Raw genomic sequence first — 23403 nt, forward strand, 5'->3', positions numbered from 1 at the left:
TACAAGTCTGTACTTTTGTTTGCATGAAAATATTAATGTTCTCTTAGGGGGATTAAAAGTTTAATGAGAACAAAATATATACAATGCTGTAAAAGTCTTGTTTACACGGTGGGTTAAAAACATTTACATTCTTTGAAGAACCAAAAAAATAAATAAATTTGCACATCCAGAAAACCTACGGCTCCCAGATGAAGACTTTAGTTTTTTCTGTAATTAGCTGTTGTTTGAGTAAATGAAGAAATTCATTTATTTTTGTTCTAGAGTAAAAACTAATAATAAAAAACTAAACGTTGGAATTGATACATATTTATCTTTTTAACAAAAGTCATTAGTTTGATGCTGGGATTTTCAGCTTAGAAACAGGACTATGGAATGTCTACAGAATTTATGTCATTTGAAAATATTTGCTGTGTGAGAAAAATCATAGTAATTAAAACACTGGGTTTTATTGTATGCCTAAAGGTAACAACATTTAGGCATGTAGATTCAAAGGATAAATTTCTACATTTTGAAAAGATTTTGCTAGTTTACATTCTTAATGAAAGTCTTGATTATTTGAAATTTTTGTAACCAATAAACATTTAAGCAAAGTTAATTGAGTATATTTTCTTAAATAATCACATTACTGATATCTTTTAAACACGCTATTCTTACTATACCTCTCCAAGAAAACTGCAGGTAAAATAATGAGGTTCTTCAAATATCATTTGGGTATTAGTAGATATGTTAGTGTATCAACTTTCCAGGGAAAATACCATAGGCTTTATTTATTTATTTTTTTCATACATCTTTGGACTTGAATACAAGAATAACTATTCTTGTCTGTGTCAATTTAGCTAAATCTTTAAGCTCTTGAATGAAATCACAGCTTTTTAATCTTTAAAGGGAGAAAATGCAGTATATTTTACTATTTCATATCATCACATAAAATAAAATAAAACTTTTCCCCTTTGACTACAGAGAACACAGATTTAAACACACTTATCGGTCTCCCCTAAAAATTAGGTACAACCCTCTGAGTTCTGGCCAATGGAAAAAAGACAGAACACTATTCCCAAGCCCAGCCCACAGAAGCATTGATGTCATTTTCTGTTCCTTTCCTCCACTCAGTGACTAAATGGACATGGCTCAGGGGATATGGATATTTAAATTCTTAAGATGAAAGCATAGATTCAAAGCCATAAGGTGAATGGACTCTGTGTCCCTGAACACATTGTGAATACTGTCTTTGAAATGCTATGCAACCAAAATAAAGTTATTTGAAATAAAGTCACGAAAAATTTGTAATCATTTTTACATACAGCCACATTCCTTTAACTCTTGCAGAAATCTGTTCCTTGTGATATTGTGGTTGTATGACTTCATGTATAGCTGGCTATTGGCAAGAAAGTTGCATGGGAAGCAGAAAACCTGGAAAACCATACTACAAAGTGACAAAATATTTGACTAAAATATCACCTGCATTAACATAGTTAACATGCCATATAACTCTAGGGGAAGAGATTGAAAGCCAAGATACAAGATTTTCATAGTGATTTTTACATCTGTTTGGGAATTCTGAGAGATGGAGGGATGAGGAGAGAGAGAGGAAGGGAGGGGAGTTACAGAGAGGAAGTGGGGTCAGAGGGAGAGAGTGAATAGAGTTCATAATTCTGGGATTTTAGACTCTTGAAGGCCATCTGCTGAATATCTTCAATAAATAGTTACTTGAAAAAGAAATGACAATGGTACTCAAAATTAATATGCATCAACACTCTCTGGAAGGCTTGTTTTTACAACTATGGCTGTGTTCCCACATAGAGTGTTCTGGGTGGGCCCAAGAACCATGTAAAACACATCACTTCATAACATAAATTTAAAAAATAGAAATCTGAAATTTCTGAAAATATATCTCTCTTAATATTTGTATTTCTTCCTTTACTTTACGCCTCCCCATTACTCTTCTTTCTTTCTCTTTCTATTTATTCTCTATAATTTTTTTGTTTCTGCTTTTTTTCTCCTTGCCCAATTTTCCTTTTTTTAAAAAAAGATTCTTAATGAACTGATATAAACACGTGTGTCTCAAAGTAAAAATTTCCAGGATTCTGGAAAAGGTTTTATCTGAATAATCTTGAAAGAAAGTTCTTACTTGCAACTTCAACAACCGCATATTCTCTTAAAGTGGTGACCTGCATATAGCTAATGCTCAGAGATTACTCTAAGGAATCATCTGTCACCTATTAGTCAAACTCTAAGAACTTTCCATTTTCTTTGAGGAAACTAGGATGAGCTCTCAAATGGAAAATGAACTTTAAATAATTTTGGCTGAAAAATGATAGTAGCACTTGTACTCTCCTCCCTTGAAAATGATAGGGCTACATAAGAGCATTTTCAACTGTTATATTGAAACACTTACATCACTAGTTTCAAAAAACTTTTTAAAGATCCAAACACATGTGGTCAGTAATCTCTAAGGTGTACAAGGTTTTCCTTGAATCCTTCTCAAAGTAAAGGAATGTTCTTTATCCTATTTCTGTTTCCAAAAGTTGAGGTAGCCTTAGTTTGTAATATTGCATAAGTTTCAGGAATATGAGTTTCATACTTTGACATTGTGTCAAAGTACATTATGATCACCATCAGAAATTCAATTTCCATCATCAGCATGCAATTGACTCCCTTCACTCATTTTACACTGCCCCAAATGTCCTTCTCCCTAGAGTCCATTTTATTTTCTGAATCCACTTAATTGTATTTTCAATGAAAATACTGGTCATATTATCCTGTGTATCCTGTGCAATTATCAATCAAATATATAAAGAGAACACTTTATATACTTTTAAATTCTTCCATGCTAAAAATATAAAAATCTCACAAAGGCCAGGTTTATTCATTCCAATGTGTGAGTATTTAACTGAAATTTTAAGGATTAAAATTACCAGACTTTTTTTTTTTTTTTAAGATTTATTTATTTGTCCATACAGAACTGGGGTACAGGCCAGAGGATCGGGGCGGCGAGCGCAGCGACAGGCTTCACCAGAGACAGAGTAGGGAGCAGAACAGGCAGATCATGAAGTACACTGCTGAGGGGAGCAGTGGGAGGGTCAGGAGAGGTCTGCCTCCATGTGGATCTCCTCAGGGGCAGGCGGGGATTGAACTCATGTGGAAGTGGCTTTAGCTTCTTAATGCTGTGCTTTAACCCACTGTGCCACTAGGGAGGGCCCTAAAATTACCGGTCTCTGTCATTGTTGAAGACTGCTGAAGGTGTTTCAATGTATTCTCAAATTTGCACTGTAATTTCCAACTTCACACTTTCTATTTTTATAAATATAGATGTTCAAAAAAATACTCATTTTATATCTTACATATAAATCATCTATTACATTGTTAAAGTGTGTCATTCTATTAGCATATTCCCATTTGATCAAAGCTTAGTCATTCAAGTCTTCATTTCCCCCAAATACCTTTCCATGACTCACAAGCTATTCAAAATTATAAGATCTCATGTCTTCTACAGCAGATTTCCTCACCTCGCCAAGTTATTCAGTTATCTTTATCTCATATAAGTTGTTCTATATTCTCTTCCATCCTGTTTCCCTTTTGGAAAAAGTAAACTCAATTTCTTTCTACTGAGAATTTCATTTTAATAACAAATTGAAGTGATCTTTAATGAACTTTTCCTGTTGACTGTAAAGCAGACAGGGGTAAAATTTGGGGTTATGCCAAATATTTACCAAAATGGTGATGATTAAAAAAGTGTTAATTAGGGCCCTCCTTGGTGGTGCAGCAGGTTAAAGGACAGTACTGAGAAGCTAAAGCCACTTCAGCATGAGTTTGATCCCAGCCCGCCCCAGAGGTGATCCCACATGGCCCGGCAGACCTCTCCTGACCCACCCCCTGCTCCCCTCAGCAGTGTACTTCATCGATCTGCCTGTTCTGCTCTTCACTCTGTCTCTGGTGAATCCTCTCACGGCCCCTGAACCTCTGACCTAGCTCTGTACCCTAGCTCTGTATGCAGAAATAAATAAATCTTAAAAAAAAAAAAAAATTTTAAAGTGTTAAAGAGGTTTATAGAAAAGTAAACAATTAACATTTAATATTGGATATCTGGATGACAAAAACATTATCATATTCATGCTGGTATCATCAATACCCCCAACATGCCCAGCATAGAGTAAGTAACTAATAAATACTTACACTCTTTCAAACAAAGAGAAAGGGATATATACTTTTAGAGAAGAACCAGCATGTACAAAAGTCTACGGGAAAGAGACAGGTTAATGACATGGGTAAATAGCAGCAGTTTAAAATGGCAGCTTTTAACACGTGGTAATGATTAAACCCCAAGAACATGGTGACACCACATCAAGCAATACAAGATCTGAGTAATGGGGTACAGATTTTATCTGAGCACAGTGAAGGGTGGTTTTAAAACTAAGAACAGGAATAACATCCTTGGATTTCAAATCTGGACAAACTAGTAATTCATGAAGGCATAGAATAATAAGTATTTCACATAAGAATGGGGAAAAAGGAGGTGGTAGAGCATGTTGTATTGTCTATTCTGATATGAACCATGTGTGTATAGACTGAATCATCACCTTATTTATATTATATTTTATGCATATATGACAACATCAATCTATAAATTTTGCTATTTACATTTCAAAGAATCTTCCTGGATTGGAAGGATTTAAGACAAGAGTCAGCAAAACGAATGGGAATGGTGCTGGGATTATAATGAACTGGAGGGTGAAAAAATAGAATACAGACAACTTTATGATTAATTGAATGTGGGAATGATGAAAATTATTCAAGGCTTGTTGTAAAAGGTCGGCTTAGTAAATGACTGTGTTGTTAGTATCTTTATTTTCACCAACTACAGTATAAGATCCTTTAGCCAAGGATTATTTCCTTCCCACTGATTGTTTCCCATACAGAGCAGAGTATGTGAATGCCTGTGGTTTGACCATCTCATGTTTAAGAGCAAAAGCTATATTTGAAATTCTGTGTGTGTTGCTTTCTCCCTCAGAATTTTTGCAGTTCAATGAGACTGTCCTGAAGCAAAGCTTTTAAAAATGAATATGAAGAGAAAATAAGTTGAGAGAGAGAAGACAGAACTCAATGTCAAAAATGAATAACATAGCTTTCTTTGTCTATGACTGGAGTTGAAGTAATACAGAATGAGGCTCTGATTACTTTATTAATGTGTCTCATTGTTTATTTTTATGTACTCTAAAAATAATATACTATGAAAATTTTAGTTTTCATTTAATTATTTACTTTGTATGTGCAAACTTCTCGATATAATAATAGAAATATTAGGAAGTGATGTTTTAATATAAGCAATATTTATTTGTGAAAATAACAGCATCCGTAAGAGACATGAATCATTTTTTTCAATATAATATAACTGCATTTACAGGGAATTGCAACTTATTTACTAGAGAACTGCTTTGATGTTTGGGGAGATGATGTTGAAAGCAATATAACACAAAGAAAGTGTTACAAAAGTTGTCTTAATTGACTTCATTTAATCAGTCTACAAGATGGCTTTCTGCTCTTTATTCTTTATGTACATCATACTCACTAAAGTAGTGACACCATAAATGGTTGTGAATAACATGCAGATTCCTAATGTGCTCACACCCTCTGCTTCTATACACTGAGCTGCTTGTTTATGGAGCCAAGCTTATTTCCCCAAACTTCTGGTGTTTATCTTATTAAGAATTTCATTTAGTTGACATTTGTTTACATTAAATATTAATATGGCTATGATTTTAGAGACTTGATGAACTTATGTAAAACAATTTAAAAATATTTCAATAATGATAAAAACAAAATTATACAATTTTTGTGTGTGAGATTACTAACATAACATTTGAATTTTATTCATGATTCTTTTCACCATGAAAGAGCTGAAGCTGGGCAATGGCTTCACAGCTGGAACTCACATTTTCAATCTCTTTGCAATCAGGTTGACTATTTGAATCCATTAAATTTAAGATAAAGGGCCAAAACTTAGATCTATACTTTGCAGGTCAGTTCCAATTTATAAGTCAAGTCCTTGTCCCTGACTCTCTCACTCTTTAGTCTAGAAAGCAGATTTTAGCAGTAACATAGTTTTGATCACTAAGAGGAGGGTAATATTGCAACAATAACAAGAAGAAAAAACCAGCATGTCTAGAATCATGTAATACAGAGCTGTCCTGCCTGGTAGACTATTTCATTAGAGAAATAAAATTCTATTTTATTCTATTGTATTCAAGCCATTATATTTTGGATTTACATTGTTAGAACAACGTAGTCTCTATTACAGCTAGGACAATTCTTATACTTCAATTCCATTTTTAGAACGTATATCCTGAAGAAATAATCTTACATTAGAAAAGATAGGAGTGTTGTATAATTCTTTCTTCTTTGAACTCAAAAAGGGAAATAAAGAAACTTTGATAAATTAAAACCAAAAGAAGTTTGCAATTGTGAAATGGGTCTTATCTAGTAAACAGAAGAAAATTGAGAATCATTCATTGTTTTGAACTCTTACAGCACTTGAAAGAAGAACACTTTATCAAATTCCAGATATTTGTATCTATACCTATACTATGAAATTTCCTAATTTTACCAAATAGAGACATGCACAAGTGAGCACATGCTGACAAAAGCTATCAGGAGTTTCCCATGTAAAAAGGAGGAATGAACTGGGAATACTTATCCCAAAGGAGAATATTATTTATTTAAAACTTGATATAGCTATCTAAATATTTCAGAACTATACAGTATAGGATGAATTGGAAATTATTCTGAATTTTCAGGGATAGGATAAGATCCAACAACTGGAAGATTAAAAGAAACCCTCAAATTCAGCCTTGTAAAAATATTATTTATTTTGATGTGTGGAGATTTACTAGAATGAAAATCTGACTATCATCACTGATGAACAAAAGAAAGCAGAATTATCAGTAGATAGAAAGTGCTCAGATAGAAAGATGGTATTTAAGGCTCTTCTAATTCTGGAAGTGTCTGGAGTGTCTTGATGCTATGCCTAGCACTTTTTCTTCATCAAAATCATTTCCTAATACCTTAACTGACTTGAAAATCTTGAATAGAAATTTTGTTTATGCAATATTTTTACTTTTTCTATATGCAAGATATAAATTTGAACAAGGTTGCTTACTCTCGAATTCAAGATCCAACACCTAGGAAAGTAATTAATGTTCTATAAGACTTGGTCTTTTTATTTCCAAAATTGATTTGATGATAATGTCAAGTTTCTAGGTTTTTATGCATATTAAATAAGATAATTCAACTGCCTAGTATAGTTCCATGGAATAAAGTTAAGAAATGATATATATTATTACAACCTCATTAATTAAATCTTTCTCTGGGCATTTGTGTCTACATTCAAATATCATATAAGTATTCTATTTGCAAAGCAGCTGCATATTCTAATTTTAATGTATTATTTTTAAAGTGGTTTAACTTTCACAGAACAATTGAGATAGTTATAGATGTTTACAATGTAAATCCTGCCTCCATAAATGTAAGGTTTCCCCCATTATTAATATAAATTACTAGAGTGGTAGACTTGATATGAACTTATGAGGATTCATCATATTCAACCAAAGGCATACTTTACATGGAGTTTACTCTTTGTTTTATACATCATATGGATGTAATATGCATTTGGATAAATATATAAAGACATGGATCTATCACACTGTATTATATTCAGTATTTTAGTTGACCTAAAATCCTCTCTATTTTATATATTCAGTCTCCTCACTCCAATTCCTGGTTACCACTGACTTGTTTTTCACTATTTTCATTATTTTATCTTTTCCAGAATGTAACATAGTTTAAATTATACAGTATGTAGTCTTTTCAGAATGGCCTTTTATCACTTAGTAATTAATTTCAATTAGCATTTAAGTTTCCTCCACATCTTTTTATTATTTGATCACTCATTTCATTTTAATGTTCAATAATATTCCATGATCTGGATGTTCCAAAGTTTATTTATCCATTCACCTACTTAAAGTCATTTTGGCTGCTTCCAAAGTTTGTTAATTTTGAATAAGGCAGCTATAAATACCATGTGCAGGTTTTTCTATACACATGTCTCTAAATACTTAGGAAAATAACATCAAGTGCTGTTGCTGGATATACACCTACTACACTGGTGTGTTTTTTTTTACAAATATGTTCTCTTCTCTACAATTACAAAAGCGATTGCATTTACCTATATAAATTTTGAGCATATTTTATAAAACAAATGTGCCCTTTTCATTACACTTTAATATACATAAAAAGTTGTAAATAGCAGAATTACTACTAACAAAGGAATAGTCAAAATGTTTCTTTCATATTGAAATTGTATTTAATGACTGTTACTAACTTATTTCACTACATAAAATATATTTTAGCAATCTGTTAATATAGATGTAATTCTATAGTGTACAATTCATAGTAACTTTTATAAATAAGATATAATAAAAAGTATGCAATTAAAATTCACTTTCATTTTGCAATGCATAAAAAATACCATTAACATTTCATACATCTTTCCTGTTAGAGGTAGCTGAAATAATATGATAATACTAATAGTAATAACAATAAGCATTTATTTAACATTAATTGCTAATTATGTATCATATTAACATAATCCTCTCAAATGCACCATGGATGATGCTGTTAATATTTGACAGATTTTGACAGATGAGAAAATGCAGGCAGATACTGGTTGAGTTATTTGTTCAACTTCCCTTGTTGGGAAAGGAAAGGAAAGGAAAGGGCTCTCTCACATTTCCCCAGAGGAATATAGCTGTATTTCTGCCATCCCAGAGTTCAGCTGGGATTATTGCTTTGTTTCAAGGATCTGACAAGGTCAGGCAGGTGTGGGAGGCCTGTAAAGAGTTTTTAACTACAGTTTCTCCAACCCAGACTTCAAAGAGGAAAGATCCAACAGCCTGAGAATTGGGAGGAGCAAAGTATACATAAATAAGAAAACTTACCCACCCAGAAAGAAAAAAAAAAAAAAAGGAGGAGCAAGGTATACATAAATAAGAAAACTTACCCACCCAGAATGAAAAAAAAAAAAAAAAACCTGAAAAACTCCTCTGTTTTACAGTTTAGTACAGCATTCCTGGTTTTCTGAGAGTACTGATGCCTCTTGCAGTGTTTGTTATTTCTGTTATAAACTTTGTTGCTGGCTTTATTTCAGTACTTCATGAAATTCTTTTCTAGAGAGACACCAAGCACACTCAGGCATTGTGGTCCCCATTACAGATGGGATATAAGACTAGGTAGTCTAATTTGAGTCTACGTTTTTAACCATTACACTAACTACTTAAATATAGATATTCAAAGAAATAAAAAAAGAAAAACATGCTATACAATGCGTCAGAGCCTTATCCTGTCATGTAATGATATATTATGATCACATTTCCTTAGTATTAGACTGACCATTAAAACTACTTTAAAAGATCTTCAAAATAATCTCAGCATTTCTTGCCTTAAGGCTTTTGCAAATGAAATTCTCTGTCAGGAATACACAGAATTTCTTGCCTTAAGGCTTTTGTACATGATATTCTCTGTCAGGAATGCAGAATATAAATTATCTGGCAAAGTGAAAATTGAAGAATTATTGTATCTAAGACTCTTTAATTCAATAACTAAATCAACCAAGCTACTTATTGAGAAACATGAAGGTAAAGCCATTGTACTCAAAAGGTTTTTAGTGTAGATTTAACCATATAATTTTATCCCTCTAATCTCCAATAATCTATGTGAATTCTCTAGAAAAATGACAATCCTTCCCTCTTCATCCATTCTTTCAATGTAAGACAAGCAAAGAACCTATTTGGGGTTTGCCATGAACAATGTGGCTTTTTCCTTCCTTAAGCAAACAAACAGAATCTTGACATACTGTATTTAAATATGAAGACTGCACTAGGAAGTTAGAAGAATTCCTTTTCTGGAATTCTACAATTGAATCTTTCTGCTTATCCAGAAAACATAAGGAAACGGAACTAAAAAATCTCATTTCTTGTTGAGGTGGGCCAAATATGTTTTCATACATACTTCAAGAATATAAGTTTCAGTTCCAAGATTTTCAAACTACATAGTATTTCAAATACTAAATGAAATAATTATAAACAAATATAAGTAAAATGTTTTATACCAGAGGAATTTTACATGTAAAATATTTCACTAAAATGCTCCACTTAGGAGCTGAATTTGAGTGTGGGAAAAGCAAGCAGTCAACTTACATAGTGAGACTTAAGAGGAAATAGTAAAGCAAGAAATTCCTCTGCTGGGAAACATTCTCTGCTTTCCAAGTTATATCTCTTTATTCTGTCTGAATAAAAATAGCAAAATTCTAACTGATTTCTTAAGACCCCTGGAGAAAGTCTCTTATAACAAGACTGTTTCTCCTTTGCATTCATCCTTCTTCAGATGCCATGCTATCAGGGATAGTAGCTTCCATCTCTAGCTGAATTTTGCCTATCTCAACATTTTTAATCAGAAATAATGAATCATAAAAACATAAGTCAAATCAAAAGCCAACACTAGCAACATGGTCAAATAAAATGAAAATATAAAACAACAAATACTTTAAAAATATCACATCAGGCCTACATAAGTAATTAATTAGTTCTTTCATTTAAGAATAATCTATATCAAAAAGGAATTTGCCTTGTATATGCCTACCTCTCAGACACTACAAAACATCAATTTAACAATAGTTCCTATACTCAATTTAACAGTAGTTCCTACAATTAATGTAATTAATGATAGTCATCATAATCACCATCAGTTACCATTATATATTGACTGAGCACCTACTATCTACCACTATTTTCTCATTATTTAATGCAATTCCCACAATAGCACTCTGCAACAGGACATATTATAACTCCAAATTGAAAGATGAAGGGAAGTAAAACAAAATAATGCCAGTTACTTACTCAAGATGATATAACAATTGGGGTTATAGAACCAGAATTCAAACAAAGGCCATGTGTACTTATTATACAGTATGCATTTTTTTAACTATTCTACATGGTAACTGAAATAATCACTATGATGAAGTTTATTCAAAGTTTAGGAAAAGAGAAATGTATTCAAAGTCTAACTGAGGCTACAGGCTGGGAAGACCATTATCAGATTTGTGAGAATGTCTGATCCCTGTCCTCAGTGGTAGGCATAGTTTATGTAGGTGAGGTACATACATACAGAATTTATAATTATTTACATATTATTATTTATATTCATTTATATATTTGTGTGTTTCATATATAATAATTTCTTCTTTATAAAGGAGACATCTAGTTAATTTCTAACATTTTTTGGTTAAAAAAGGGAAATCAGGCCCTCCCTGGTGGCCCAGCACTAAGAAGCTTAAGCCATTTCCAATGAGTTCGATCTGCCTGCCCCACAGGAGGTCCACATGGTATGGCAGAACTCTCCTGACCTGCCTGCTGCACCCCTCAGCAGTGCACTTTGTCGATCTGCCTGTTCTGCTCCCCACTCTGTTCCTGGTGAATCCTCTCACCCTCCGCATCTCTGGCCTATACCCCAGTTCTGTATGAATAAATAAATAAAATCTTTAAAAAAAAAAAGGGAAATCAGACTCTAGCAAATGTAACTAATTGTTAAAGGTAGAGAACAATGCCTATACCTTCAAGGTAACCACCTTTATCTGCCAGAGAGCTAATTCAGTCAGGGCTATCTGTTTTGGGGAAGCTATAAAGACCAAAGTTTAACATTTTTTGGTTAAAAAAGGGAAATCAGGCCCTCCCTGGTGGGCCTTATCCTAACAGTACCTTACAGAAATCTTACAGAAATGGGGCTCATTTTTCCTGCAACTTGCTGACGTGATAGAAGATCAGTCCGTGGTCCATGAACTTTTCCAATGTTCCTTTGTTTCTTCTTTACAATGAGTAAAACTTTCCCAATGTTCCTTTGTTTCTTCTTTACAGTGAGGCAGCACTGTCAGGGCCAGCTAGACATTTTCTGACAGAGCAAAAAATAACTTTTCTTTTGTCTACACATAATTCTGTCAACTCACTGTAACAGTTTATCTGGTTACTTAAAAGTAAAAGAATGGTTTTATTACTTATCTTTGAGATAAGTAATAAAAATAAAATTTTGAAAATCACAAAATTTATAATTTTATTTACTTAGTAAATACCATGACCAAGTTAAGAAAGCAATAGTGTATTTTCTTTCCCATTTTCTAGGTTTAACTCAAATTCAAGTTCCTTCATTAAGTGTCCTCAATTCCCTGGTCAGAAACCTAGTGTTAACAATGTGAAAAGTGTTAAAATACTGTTGTTTAGAGTAGGAAACATACCTGTTATAGCCATCATTCATAAACCTCCTCTTATGAAATTATGAGTCTTAAAATACATAGTATCAATATTACTGTGTTTGTTTTATCCTCTCTTTCAAATGATAGGGTACTAAATGCTGAGGTTTATAAAAGCAGAGGCTGTTTTATCCTCATGTACTTTTTTATCATCTGTAAACTTAAGTGAAATAAACTGGACACTGAGACAAACACTGTATGATCTCACTTAACTGTGTAATCTAAAAGAGTCAACTTCATAAAAACAGAGAATGGAATCTTGGTTGTTAGGATCAAGGATAAGGAGAAAACAAGAAGATGCTGATCAAATGATCCAGTTTCAGTTACACCAGTTGAAAAATTCTCAAGTTCTCGCCAACTGCAGAATGACTACAGTTAACAATAGTGACCACAGTATAATGCATAACTGAAACTTGCTAATAAGATCTTAAATGTGGAAGAAGAAAGGAAGGAAGGTAGGAAGAGGGAAGGAGGAGGGGAGGAAGGAAAAAGAAAAGTGGGGAGAGAGAAATGGGCAGCTATGTGAGGTGTGCATATGTTAATTTGGTTGTGTTATAGTGATCTTTTCACAATTTATACAATATACCAATAATCAAATTGTAGACCTTAAAAATATATCATTCCAACTTATCAGTTTGACCTCAATAAAACTAGAGAAACAACAACAAAATAATTTATTTGGCTACTGAATGGAGGAAGTTCTAGAAGAACAGAATATGGAGGGAAAAGAATAGTTGGAAGAGAGCAGAGGATTAAGCGTCCATGAGGTTAATGTTATGTTCAATGGGTCTGTAACTATGGAGATGGCAGTGGGTGGTCCTATTCAAACTTAACAATCACTGCTTGTGGGACTGAGTGAAAGCCAAGAATGTTGAACTCATCTTATTTTACACTTTACAATTATCATATATTCACTTTGTTTTTTTAGCTTATTATTGACTTTAAAAAGACAAAATTTGTAAGCCTACTGCTTTTTCAGGCTACCTTACTGCTTTATGATTTACCATTCTCATCTCCTAAAATCTAAATGCAATTTTTGATTGTGGTATTTATTTAAAAATAACTAGAATCCTCAGATGCATAGAAATTAATAGGTACTGAGAGTGTATACATGTTCTCAGGTCTGACCTTGGCAATACAAGCAGTTAGTCAAGGTGGATGATCCAATTACTTTAAACAAGACAGAAAACATGTAACTTTTTTTTTTTTGTATAAATAACTTGCAGCATTCCAGACTTCTATCTCCATGCAAATTTAATATAACACAAAGGATTTCGAATGTCCTTTTAAAGAACATTTGGTTGTTACTATGCATTTCACAAGAAAATAAATATACGCCTCAAGACATTCCTTTATCTTTGAGAAGGTGTGCAAAAGTTACAAATTTATAGATGAGGCAATATAAACTGTGTTCCAGCAAATCATGAATGATAGTCATAGAACTCATGCAAATTCAACATTAAGAAAGGTAATGAGGAAGAACTAGTCTCCTGAGATGGAAAAATGTTTTATTTAGCTACAGCAAAAGCAAAACTTCAGTTCTGAAACACGAAGAGGCTGACAAGTAATGGAGAAAATGGATATGACAGAGAGTGCGTATTTACTCTGATATCACAAACTTCACAGATTTTCCTTATGCAAACAGCAGAGAGCTACATCCCCTCTCCCCCCGCCCCCAACCCTATGTCCTCAGTCTTCTGGCTCAGTTCAACCCATGAAGCACTAGCAGAGCTCAGAGGGAAGTGGGGGAAATTCAGGTTCTCTCTCTAGCTCCCTTTCCCACCCTGAGGGATAATCCTGAGGGACAGCCATCTCCTCCATGACCAATTTCCACTGGACATAACTTCATATGGCAACCTCTGAGCAGAAGCAGAGATTGCTGGACTCAGATGATTAACTTCTTGATTTATCATGATGGCAGTTCTATGATGGCTAATTTTGGGGTTTATATTCCCTATTTGGTATCCCTATTTCCTCCACCTATATAGCAAGTTGCCTGCATTAATTTCTCTGTTATCTACATTTATCTACATATAAAAGTGCAAGGAAAAAAATCAAAAGAGAATAAACCTTCCTACATGTGAAAGAAAAGCTAGATCAATGACTACTCAAAAATAAAAGGAAATCACAAGGCAAAAGTTAAATTATAAAAGACCTACTTATAAGTACATTACAGAAAATGCTCTCAATTCAAAATAAATCAGAAGAAAAAATAAACAATTACTGGATGATTTCACTCATGTGCAATATAAAAATATTACACAAAACATAATAAAGGGACAGACAAAAACAAAATGAGCAAACCCTCAAATCTAACAGAACTGAGGTTACCAGAGAGGGAAGGTAGAAACAAAGGACGAATGAAACTTAATTCTTAGTTAAGAAAGCACATGAGGCCCTCCCAGGTGGCTCAGCAGGTTACATCGCAAACTGTAAGCCAGCCACAGCCACTTCAGTGTGAGTTTGATCAGAATTATGGTATATAAAATCTTATTCTTCAAAGTAAGGTGTTGCAAACAATTGATTACAAAATATACTTTGGAAACTGTTAATAGTAGTGTCTACTTGGGTATATTTGCAAATATAAGTATCTTAAGACAAGTGAGAAACAAGGTGTTAGTTGAAAATATTAGGTAGAAAATATTTGAAGGACCTTGAAATTAGCTGAGTAAGCAGCCCCACTTGTAAGATCGTCACCCTTTTCATCTTTATCAATAGACTCATTTCTAAGTACCCTGAATATTGAAAACACACCAGTATAATGTTTATACATATTAAAGAAGATCAGAGAAAAGCCTCATTGATATTATAGAAGTGCTTCTCAAATTAATATGCATAAGCATAAGAAACCTTGAAAAATGCTGATTCAATAGGTCTGTGGACCTGAGATTTTGCCTTTCTTATTTGATCCCAGGTGATGCTAATGTGCTAATCTGCAAACACACTTTGAATAGCAAGGGTTTTCAGCACATTATTCATTCTATCTCTTGTTCAAAAATGCTTGTTCATGAAAGCTTACTGATATGGATATATTGTCTATTAATTATGAATATGTTATGCTAAACAAACAAACAAAAAGATGTATACCAAGAACTGAAGGAGGATTCTACTTCCAAAAAGAAAAAAAGTAGACCTAGAATTTTAGAAAAATGACTCAAACCCCCAAAACTCAGCATTTATGCTTTACACGCTCAACTCATCGTGGTACTTTTTTTTTTTTTTAAAGATTTATTTATTTATTCATACAGAGCTGGGGAACAGGCCAGAGATGCGGAGGGTGAGAGGCTTCACCAGAGACAAAGTGGAGAGCAGAACAGGCAGATTGACCGAGTACACTGCTGAGGGGAGCAGTGGGCGGGTCAGGAGAGGTCTGCCACGCCATGTGGATCTCCTCCGGGGCCAGCGGGAATCGAACTCATGTGGAAGTGGCTTAAACTTTAGTGCTGTGCTTTAACCCACTGCGCCACCAGGGAGGGCCCTCATCGTGGTACTTTTAATTGACATGTTGGCAAAAGATTGAATATTCTCAGTTGGTATCTTTCAATTAAGAACAGTTGACTCTTGGTTGGGGAATCCCACAACGATTCTGTGGAACAGAGAGAGGGCAGGTTCTGCAGATGGAGGTGAGCTGAAACATGCGTGCAAGCCAGGCCCTGGGCCTGTCCACAATTTTTAGCTGAGAGAGGGATCTGCCACCAAGGTGAACTACAGGCACTGGGGAAGCACCTCCGTGGCATCATTGTTGCAAGACAGGGAACTGCAAGACAGTGAGCTCAAGATTCCAGTCCACCCTTCCCCCCGCCCTTCCACCCTCAGACAGAATTAAGTCAATACTGAGGGAAGGGATCTTCAGGGACATCAACATATCCACATATCCTGGTGGAGCTCTCCTACCTCATGGAGATTGAAACCCACACTACTGGAAGATGACTGAATCTATGAGGGGATCAAAGAATGATAATGAGATGAGATGAATGATAATGAGGGCACAACTCTAAAGAATGTATGGGACACAGCAAAACAGCAAAACAGTTTTAAGAGGAAAATATATAGCAATACAGGCTTACAGCAAGAAACAAGAACTCAAAGAAACAACCTAATGCACCATCTGAAAAGAACTGGAAAAGAAAAACAAAAGGCCCAAAAGCCAGTAGAAGGAAGGAAGTAATAAAAATCAAAGGAGAAATAAATGAAGTAAAAGTTATGAAAACAACTTAAAAGGTCAAAAAAAATAAGTAAACAAAATAGACAACCTCTAGCCAGGCTCATAAAGAAACAAATGGGAGAAAGCACCAAAAAATAGTATGGTAAATGACAGAGAGAAATTACAACAGACACAAAAGAAATCAAAAGAATAATCAGAGATCACTATGAACAGTTATATGCAAACAATTTCAAAAATAAAAAAAATAAGAACAAATTTCTACAACTTTACAATCATCCTGAGATAGATGAAGAAGAAATAAAACACCTAACCAAATTACAAGCAGTAGAATTGAAACAGTAATCAAAGCCCTCTCCCAAAAGAAAAGCCAAGGAGCAGATAGATTTACAAATGAATTCTACCATGCGTTCAAAAATGAATTGGTGCCATCCTACACAAACTCTTTCAAAAAACTAAAAAAGGAAAAAATGCTACCAAGTGTGTTTCATGAAGCCAAACAAAGACAAAACAAATAAAACTACAGGCCAACCTCTCTCATGAACACTGATGTAAAATTCCTCAATAAAATCCTAGCCAACAGGAGCCCTCCCTGGTGGCACAGCGGGGTAAAGCACAGCACTGAGAATCTAAAGCTGCTTCCGCATGAGTTCGATTCCCGCCTGCCCCAGAGGTGACCACATGGTGTGGCAGACCTCTCCTGACCCACCCGCTGCTCCCCTCAGCAGTGTACTTCGTTGATCTGCCTGTTCTGTTCCCCACTCTGTCTCTGGTGAAGCCTCTCATCGCCCCTGAGCCTCTGGTCTGTACCCCAGTTCAGTATGCACAAATAAATAAATCTTTAAAAAAAAAAAATCCTAGCCAACAGAATCCAACAATGCATCTAAAAGATAATTCACGATGACCAAGTGGGATTTATCCCACATCTGAAAATCAATTATGTAATTCAACACATCAACAAAAAGAAAGGTAAAAACCATACCCTCAGGGCCCTCCCTGGTGGTGCAGCAGGTTAAAGCACAGCACTAAGAAGCTATGGCCACTTCAGTATGAGTTGGATCCCTGCCTGGGAAGTGACCCACATGGCGCGGCAGACCTCTCCTGACCCGCCCGCTGCTCCCCTCAGCAGTATGACCCACCTGCTGCTCCCTTCAGCAGTGTACTTCATCAGTCTGCCTGTTCTCCTCCCAAACTCTGTCTCTGGTGAATCCTCTCACCACTCTTGCACCTCTAGCCTGTACCCCAGTTCTGTATGAATAAAAAAAAAAATCTTAAAAAAAAATCTCATATCAATATTAAGAAAGCATTCAACAAAGCTCAATAACCATTTACGATAAAGGTCCTCGAAATTATTGGGATAGAAAGAACATATCTTAACATAACAAAGGTTATAAATGACAGCCCAGAGCCAAGGACATTCTCAGTGGTGAAAAGCATAAAGTCTTTTCCTTGAGATCTGGAACAGACACTGCTTTTCAATGTAATACTAGAAGTCCTAACCAGAGCAACAAGGCAAGGAAAAGACATACAAGAAATCCAAATAGGAAAAGAAGAAGTAAAACTATCACTATTTGTGCATGATTTAATACACAAAGAATCCCAAAAATTCCACTGGAAAACTAATAAAAATAATCAACAAGTTTAGTAAAGTAGCAAGGTACAAAATCAACACACAAAAATCAACAGCCATCCTATCTTCAAATAATCAATATGAAGAACAAATAAAAAAAAAACTCTTTCAAAAAACTAAAAAGGACCTTTGAAAAAAACACCTTTTATAATCAAAACAAAACAAAACAAAATCAAATACTTGGGGAAAAACCTAACAAATTTTTAAACATTTTTAAAAGATTACTTATTTATGCATACAGAACTGGGATACAGGCCAGAGGTGCAAGGGCGGTGAGAGGGTTCACCAGAGACAGAGTATGGAGCAAAACAGGCAAATCGACCAAGTACTCTCCTGAGGGGAGCAGTAGGCAGGTCAGAAGAGGTCTGCCATGCCATGTGGATCACCTCTGGGGCTAGGGGTCAAACTCACATTGAAGAGGCCACAGCATGCTTGCAATGTTGTGCTTTAACCTGCTGCAGCACCATGGAGGGTCTTAAAACATTGTTAAAAGAAAGAGAAGGCACAAAGAAATGATAAGGTATACCCTACTCATAGAGTACAAAAAAACTCAAATAGCCAAAGCTGTTCTGACTAAAAAGAAGGGAAACGGAACTATATCAATCCTGTCCTTCAAACTATACTACAAACCATAATAATTAAAACTGAAAGACACTAGAATAAAAAAACAAATCAATCAAATTGAATAGAAAATGCAAAGATAATTCAAAGATTTATGAACAACTAATCTTTGACAAAGGAGCAAAAGTATGCAATTGGACAAAGACAGTTTGTTCAATAAATGGTGCTGAGAAAACTGGACTACCACATGCAAAAGAATGAAGCTAGACTACAATCTCACATCATAGACAAAAACCAACTGAAATGGATCAAAGAATTAGATATTAAGATCTGAAACCATAATACATATAAAAGAAAAATAAGCAAAAGCTACATGGCAATCTCAGTAACATCCTTAAAGACACATCACCTAAAGCAAAGTGAAGAAAAGATAAGCAGCTGGGACTACATCAAATTCAAGAGCCTCTGAACAATGAGAAACATTATCCAAAATAGAGATATCCCACTGATTGAGAGAAAATTTCTGCACTCATACTACTGATAAGACACTAATCATAAAAATCTACAAAGAACTCACATGACTCAACAAAAACAACCCAGTCAAAACATAAGCAGAAAAACTTAAGAACTTAAGACACTTCTCCAAAGAGGAAATGCAAATGACCAATAGGAATATGAAAAAATGTTCAACATCCCTCATAATCAGGGAAATGCAAATTAAATCCACATTTAAATCTACAATTAAATCCACCTTGCAAACAATAACGTGCATATTAAAAACAAACAAACAAAAAACAACTAGCATCTACAAATGTTGGAGAGTATGTGGTAAAAAAAGGAACTGTCGGAGTACACACTAGTGATACAACTGTGGAAAGCTGCATGGAAGTTTCTCAGTCTACTAAAAATGGAACTACTGTATGAGTCAGCAATTCTACTCCTAGGGATCTACCTAGAGGACACAAAAACATTAATTCAAAAAGATACCTGCACCCCTGCATTTACCCTGCATTTATCATAGTGCTTAGAATCAACCTAAATGCCCTAAATAGATACTGGATCAAGAAGATGTGGTGTATATATACACAATGGAATATTATTCAGCACTCAAAAAAATAATGACATTTGCAGCAAGATGGACAGAGCTTGAAGGGGTTATGATCAGTGAAATTAGTTAGAAGGAAAAAGAAAAATATCAGATGGTTTCTCTTATATGAAGAATATAGAAGAATCAAGGAAAAATAATAACAACAACAAAACAAAAATAAACTGATAATTATAAATCAAGGACACCTACAGGGGAGGGGGAGAGAAAGACATCAAAGCAAGGGTAGGAAGAGCATAAAGGACTCTCTCTCTGTGGTGATGGTGCTTTTGAATTGGTGGTGGAAATTCTATGGGGACTATACCTGAACAAAGAAAACATTGTAAGTATATATTATTTATATATATATATATATATATATATACATATATATATATAATTTTACATATAATATATATTTACTAGTATATTATATATTAAATAAAAAATAAAGAACTGTTGACTGTTTTATAATATCCTCCAGGCTCTTAGCCACCTATTTGGGCCAACAGCCAAGAATTGAAACGTTGTAGGAAAGATGCCAAGCAATGAGAAACTCCATAATTTAGTGTCAGCTTTGATGATCTGAACATAACTTCCTGTTGGCTATCAAAAGAAACTTTCTATTATCATAGTATCATTTAGTTCTACCCTCTCAGTTGGACTTCATTTTCCTCTCTTTCTCCTAAATTACCACCAGTGGTGGTTGACTACAGTAATTTTTCAAGCAGACTGTATAATGTTTTCATGTTGTTAACTTACTCCCTTATCTCTTATTTGAATCTATTTTTTATTCTCTTGATGAATACACTTGATTTTAGAATTGTGTTGCCCCAAAGCTATGTTACACATGTCTTGAAAAACACTCAAGATGAATGATTTCTGAAACTGCTGGGCTATTGCCAACAGCATATACACTAATGCCATTGTGAGTTTAGGAACACAATGCCATGTTATCAAAATCTCTTTCTCATATTTGTGGAAGTTGTACCTAGACACTGATTAAGCACCTGGGCCACTGAGCAGTTCTACATGCCATTTCCTCTTTTCTTGTCAAGAAAATGGTAGCCTCCATTTCTCACTTAAATATTTCATTGTTGCTCTTCCACTGTCTTTCCTTTAATTATGCAGCTAGATATAGCTCAATACTATTACCACAAACTCCCACAGAATTTCTATTCCTTTATGACTTGCAATTCTCTCTTGGTGGTGCTGTAGTAAAAGTGCTATCCCTTGGCTACAGTGATCTTTGGTTATTCAGACATTTTATTGCAATGCATTTGAGCTAAAATTATTTAATTCACAGTGACCTCAAAAGTAGTAGCCTCAGTGTCCATGTCAGTATTGGTGAATAGTAGCATCAGTTTTATAGTACTTGATCTCTAATCCTCTTGGCTTCAATAAGTGAATAGCTGAGAAGTTAAATTTTAATCCTCAAAAGAAAGGATGTTTATTCCCCAGAGCCATTTTTGCTAGACTTAGAAATGGTCTGATTGTTTCTGCCATTAGAGCTTGAACAATTTGATATTAGCTGAAAAATTCTGCCACCCGACTACTCCTTAGACTAGTAGAGTTTAAAACAAACAAACAAAAAAATCCTCAAGATGCTGAAAATCAATATATAAAAGATTTGTAACTTTCAGAGTGGAGAGAATTCCAGACATGAAGGAGCACAGAAATGAAGACATTTATACCTCATTTAACTTTTAAACTTTTTGTTTTCCCATGTAGTATCATTTTCAAGCATCTTTTTTCATTTATTATTTCAGCATTATCTCAGAGACAACCAGTTATTATGTGTGACTCAATTGTCCTCAACTGAGTCTGTGGGTGTTGTTATTTCATTCATTAGGCTACTTAATAAGCATCCACGTACAAATACGTCTACTTTTCCTGCAGTGTCATCCTTCATAGCCATATCCCTGAGTCAGGGTTGAGATGCTGTAATATCAAATGCCAACCTCTCGTCATTAGGGAGCTATAGGAGGACAAAATTGGGTTTACTTAATAGAATAAATGTTGCTTAGGATTGAAACTAGTATTATTTTATAAAAAGCCACTTTTATAAAAATTTATAGAAAAATCGAAACACATCGTCACTAAACAGTCAAAACATGTTTATAAATCTGTAACACTTACTCTCAAGGTTTATCTGCTGAAGACCATGTATTTCATTTTGGCTGAATGACCTACTTTCCCTGAGCCCCAGTTCTTTTCCCACACTTGCAGACCAAACCTCCAGTGAAATGAAGTATTAAGTCATTTTACATCTTTTCATTAAAATGAAGTCCAACTGAAATGAAGTAGTAAGTCATTTTTACGTTGTCCAGTATGGAATCCCGTATAATGCTGAATGGGTGCATTATTCCTTACAGATCTCATACACACCTGGAGAGATGGGGAGGTGGGATGCTCCAAACGGGAATGAGGACAGGTCCCTCAGAAGCTATAAAGAAAGGAGAACAAATTCCTCCTCCTTCTGACAGCATGAACTGTCTCCCACCAGAATGTAACAAGCAGTTCACTCATCCTCAGGCTTAAAATTAGGAGTAATAGTTTTAACAGGCTTTCTAAGTGACTGGCAGAACTAGTGGACTTTTGTTTGTCTTTTTCCACATCTCCCATGTACAATACACCCTCCAGCCTCCTTTATTTTCTCATTATCTGTTGCCTTATTGTACTGACTCTTTCTTCAACATACAGCTAATAAGAAGCAACCAAACATTATAGAATCTACAAGGGATTAAATAATAAACATAACTAAATTGCTTTGCAAGGTAAAAAAATAAATTTAAAAAGTAAATTAAGATCAAAATGCATGGACAATCAAAATATGCTGAGACTGATGACTGCACAAACTGGCAAAGAACATTGATACATGAAAGGAAAACTAATGTGTCTATTCAGCACATACTAAGTGAACACCTGCAAGCAAGTATCCTGTGAGCACGGTGGGATATGAGATGATCAATCAACTATAGAGCCTGTTTTAAAATTTCTTAGAGTCTGGTAGTATGGTAAGGTGAGGGCATAAAAGGTCACAGAATATAAGTAATACAAAACAGGAAGCATTAAACAATAGAATCTTCCCTAGTCTTAGCCACTGTTCTTTCTATGATCATTTTCATCATAAACATAGGTACATTAGAGAATGACCACACTGCCAGAACAGTTCCAAATCATGCTTAATGTCCTAGCATAACTACTAATTTTCCCTTTTCCTCAAAAATAACCCAGGCAGGGTCATTAAAAATACATTCACCTTAATTTTAAAGAATTTCACTCTAGCATTATGTGGTTTACATATCTATTTAGTCACTATAATGTAATTTTCTTGAGGAAAATGTTTTTGAAGTCCTTTGTCCATAGTCCATAGTATATCTAATATGTAGTAAGCATTTTTAAATAGTGGGAAAAGTATTAATTCTCTACTTGTAAAAGATGCAAAATTATATTTATTAGAAAAAACAGGAAGAATTGGGCCCTCCCTGGTGGCGCAGTGGGTTTAAGCACAACACTAAGAAGCTAAAGCCACTTCAGCATAATTTCCATCCCCACCCCGGAGGTGATCCACATGGCACAGCAGACCTCTCCTGACCCACCCACTGCTCCCCTCA

This window comes from Condylura cristata, unplaced genomic scaffold (genome assembly GCF_000260355.1).
Source record: "Condylura cristata isolate star-nosed mole 26May11 unplaced genomic scaffold, ConCri1.0 scaffold00001, whole genome shotgun sequence".
Lineage (NCBI taxonomy): Eukaryota > Metazoa > Chordata > Mammalia > Eulipotyphla > Talpidae > Condylura > Condylura cristata.